Source organism: Chrysochloris asiatica, unplaced genomic scaffold (assembly GCF_000296735.1).
Source record: "Chrysochloris asiatica unplaced genomic scaffold, ChrAsi1.0 scaffold00190, whole genome shotgun sequence".
Lineage (NCBI taxonomy): Eukaryota > Metazoa > Chordata > Mammalia > Afrosoricida > Chrysochloridae > Chrysochloris > Chrysochloris asiatica.
Genome location: NW_006408708.1, coordinates 3,005,368 through 3,009,624, shown reverse-complemented (window position 1 = coordinate 3,009,624; position 4,257 = coordinate 3,005,368).

The following is a 4,257-nucleotide window of genomic DNA, read 5'->3' as shown; positions in this document are numbered from 1 at the left end:
TGGCATCATTGATGGACTCAAGTGTGGTAGCGGTAGTGAGGTTGGCCCAGGATCGGACATTGTTTCGTTCTGCTGTGCATGGGGTCACTATGAGTCAGTTCCGACTCAATGGCACCTGACAACAACAACAACAACGATTGTGAAATAGACACTTGAGAGGTGGGGGGAAGGAATAGCCAGAAACATCACAATAGAAAGCTTGTAAGTCCATCTTCAGCCTATAACTGACTGGAATACTTTAAAGGGGGCTAGAAGTTGCCCAGCGAAAGAGACCTTCTGTGGAGCTTTTGCATTACATATGACCATAGGTGGAAACCAGACTCCCATCCAGAATTTTCTGAGGTGGGAAATTTCCACTGGAAAGGATGAATAGACCAGCCTGGAGCGTCTAGAAGAACAGAAGATACTTCGTGAAGAAAGATCAGCAGGAAAAATCAGAAACAATAATGGCAATGTGATTACTACAAGAACAAGTAAGCTGTTCACCGGGGAGCCATCAAGGCAAGTGGTCGGGTCACCTCAGAGCAAACTCCCTTCCAAGACTAAGACTCAAGGGGAATACACGAGCAGACATGTGGTCTGGCTGGTGACCACGTTGGTCAACAATAAGGGGAAGAGGGGGATAAAACAGTAATGAAGTCGGGATCTAAGTCTGATCACATTCAATAGACTCCTGTGAACCCAGGTGGAGACCTGGATGGCCAGCAGTCATGGCAAAACCCGGGGACTCCTGGGGTCAGAGGCAGTGACATGGCCACAGAGGACTAGAAATGGAGAGTGAAGCGTCCAGCTAATATGAAGTGAGGGGAGATGCACAAGAACATCCATACTTGCAGATAGTACACACTTAGCCTGGATTCAATGGTTGGATAATCAGAACTTGACTAGAAGAAGAAAGAAGAGGGAAGAAAAGAAAAGAATAACCCATTACAATTTGATGTTTGATGAACTTTACCTATACTTATGGATGTAGTAGCTCAAAAAAAGGGAACAAACCTTTACAGCAAGGATCACTCCCACCTCCTCGGTACTCAAGATTGACATGGATGGGCAATTTAGATATTGGCTACACAAAATGGGGGGGAGGGAGGGGTGGTTTGCTATAAAGGCAAGACGTGACTGGCTTACAAGCTTTCAAGAGGGAGCCTGGTTCCAGAAAGGGCAGGAGTAGGTAGAACCTCCACTGAATGATTTCCAATCTGTTGGGACCGGGCTGGCGACAGGAAATGGGAATAAGACTCTTGTGATACAATGGTGAATAACTGCCAACAGGACTGACTGTGAGGGTCAGAAATGTAGAGGTAGATGTTTTTTGACAAAAGTAGGGGAGTGGTTGATTTTGCAGCCCAAGAGCGGAGGTCCCTGGGACCATCAAGTGAGAAGAGCGGAGAGTGTGACCCTACCCGGAGAGGCAGTAATGCTAGGGATGGAGACAGAGACAATGACATGGACAGATGGAGTGGCTGGGGACACTGGACTAGGGGAGGGAGAGAGGCTGTGTGCTGACGGTGGGGAGGTGGGGGGGTGGGTCTCTGGCTTGTATCCTTTGGTTGTTTGATGGTGCATGGAGGGGATTGTGGTCATTGCAATGAAGTGGGGTGTGATAGGATAGGTATAGGACTGATGTTCTCCCATGTGAACCCACATGGTTCATGGTGGAAACTTTAAAAAAAAAAAAAAAAAAAAAAGATCAAAGTAAAATAGTGTGCACACCTTGTGATGAGTTAGTCTAGAAATGAACTCACCATCATGGTTCAGTTTTCATCCAAACAATAGACAGGTATATAAGGGGAACAATAACAGTAGGGAGGTAGATACACACACCTTAGAATAATCAACCATTTGAAACACAAGAGACAACATTTATCCCAAGACCATGCTCCAATGGGTTAGGAAAGAAGGAGGAGTAGAAACAGGAAACACAGGGAAGAAGAGGAATAAGTGATGTTACATTGTGGGGATTGTAATCAGTGACATGAAACAAAATGTGTATGAATTCAAACAAAATGGGTTGAATGGATTATTGAAAGGAAAACTGATCTGTAAACCTTCACCCAGAATAAAAAGGTTTTGTTAATTGTTCACAACTAAACTAATAAACAATATTATGATAAATGAAGAAAGGATTGAAATTGTCAAGGATTTCATTTTACTTGGTCTATATCAATGTCTATGGAAACAGCAGTCAGAATTATTGCATTGGATAAATCTGCTCCAAAGAACCTCTTTAAAGTGTTTTTAAAAAAAAAAAGCAAAGATGTCACTTTGAAGACTAAGATGTGCCTTACCCAAGCCATGGTATTTTCAATCACCTCATATGCATGCTCTGACTCCTGGTGTGGTGCTGTAGGATCAGCACTGGACTGTGAACCACAAGGTCAACAGTTCAAATGTACCAACTACTCCTCAGAAACACTATACAGGGTTGATATGAGTCAGAACTGACTCTACAACACTTAACAGAAACAATAAAATATTCTTGCAAAAACTAAACAATAAATAAGGAAGATAAAAGAAATAATGCCTTTGAATTATGGTGGTAGTGAAAAATATTAAATATGTCAAGGGCTGCCAGAACAATGTTGGAAGAAATTCAGCCAGAATGTTCCTTAGATGCGAGCATGACAAATACTTTGAACATGTCATCAGGCAGAGTAGTTCCTGGAGAAGGACATCATGGTTGGCAAAATAGAAGGTCAGCAAAAGAAAGGAAAACACTCAGTGATATTAACTGACACCATAGCTGCATCATGGGCTCAAACAGAATTCTTGTGAGGATGGCATAGGACTGGTACATAGGGTCACTACCAATTGGAATAAGTTCAACAAAACCTAACAGCAACAACATTACTACGAATGTTAAAAATGAAGCTTAAAAAGGCTTATAACTATATTTATATAGTTATAAGTGGCAGAACTGATCACTGAAATACAAATCTGTCTAAATCTTAAAAGCCAGTTTGATGTGAAATACAGGGTTGAACAAACAAATCAGTCTTGTAAGAAGTAAAACCAGAATGCTTCCTAGAAGCAAGGATGACGAGGCTTGGTCTCTCGCACTTAGGACATGTTGTCAGGATTAATGAGTCCCTGGAGAAGTATATCATGCTTGGTAAAGTGGAGGGTTATTGAAAAAGAGAAGACCACCAGTGAAATTGATTGGCATAATGGTAGCAACACTGCGCTCAAACATAACAACATTTGTGACGGTGGCACAGAACTGGGCAGTGTTTCATTCTGTTGTGTATAGGGAGGGTCGCTGTAATTGAAACTAACTTGATGGCACCTGATAACAACAAAAATCTTTACTGAAGCATACTGCCACATCTTTCTCCCATGGAGTGGGTGGGGAGATTCCAACTACTAACCTTTCAGTTATCAGCTGCATTCTTAACCACTGTGCTACCAGGGCACCTAGGGTAAGTTTATAAGTAACAGTGAAGTATAGAGCACAAGGGCTGGAATGAGGCATTCAAACCATGATAGGTACATATAGTATTAAGTTTTTTCGAAGCAACTGCATAGCAATAGACAGAATATAAAATCTTCATTATTTTAATGTCTCTGAAAAGACTCAGAAGAAACTGGTAAGAATATTTACATGGAGGGGACTGTAATCAAAATAAAATTGGTTGAGTGCCAAACCCATGTTCTGCCATGTAAACTATTACTCAATTCACAATAAAAGCTTTAAAAAAAAAAAATAGATATAGTATATGGTGGTGGTATATGAAAGGGCTTCCAAAAGATGGTGGGAAACTTCCATTATCTTTTCATTTTCATCAAACTTTTTCATGTCCCTTTATATACTCCCTGAATTCTAGTGGCTCACATTTTACTATAAGTAGATAGAAACAATAGAAAGGTTCAATATGATATAGTCAATTAATCAGAAGTCAAATTGCAGGGCCTAAATGCAAAAATTAAACCAGTTGCTTTTGAATCACTTCTGACTCACAGTGACCCCAAATATTGCAGAGTAGAACTGTACTCCATAGGGCGTGCAAGTCTGTGACTTTTTGAAGCAGATCTGTAAGGCTTTCTTCCAAATAGCCTCTAAGCAGATTCTAACTGCCAACTTTACAGTTAGTAGTAAAGCACTGAACCCTTTGTGTCACACAAGGATTCACAAGGGAGTGTAAAACACAACATACAAATTGTTGTTGTTGTCAGGTGCCATCAAGTCGGAACCGACTCATAGCGACCCCATGCACAGCAGAATGAAACAATGTCCGATCCTGGGCCAACCTCACTACC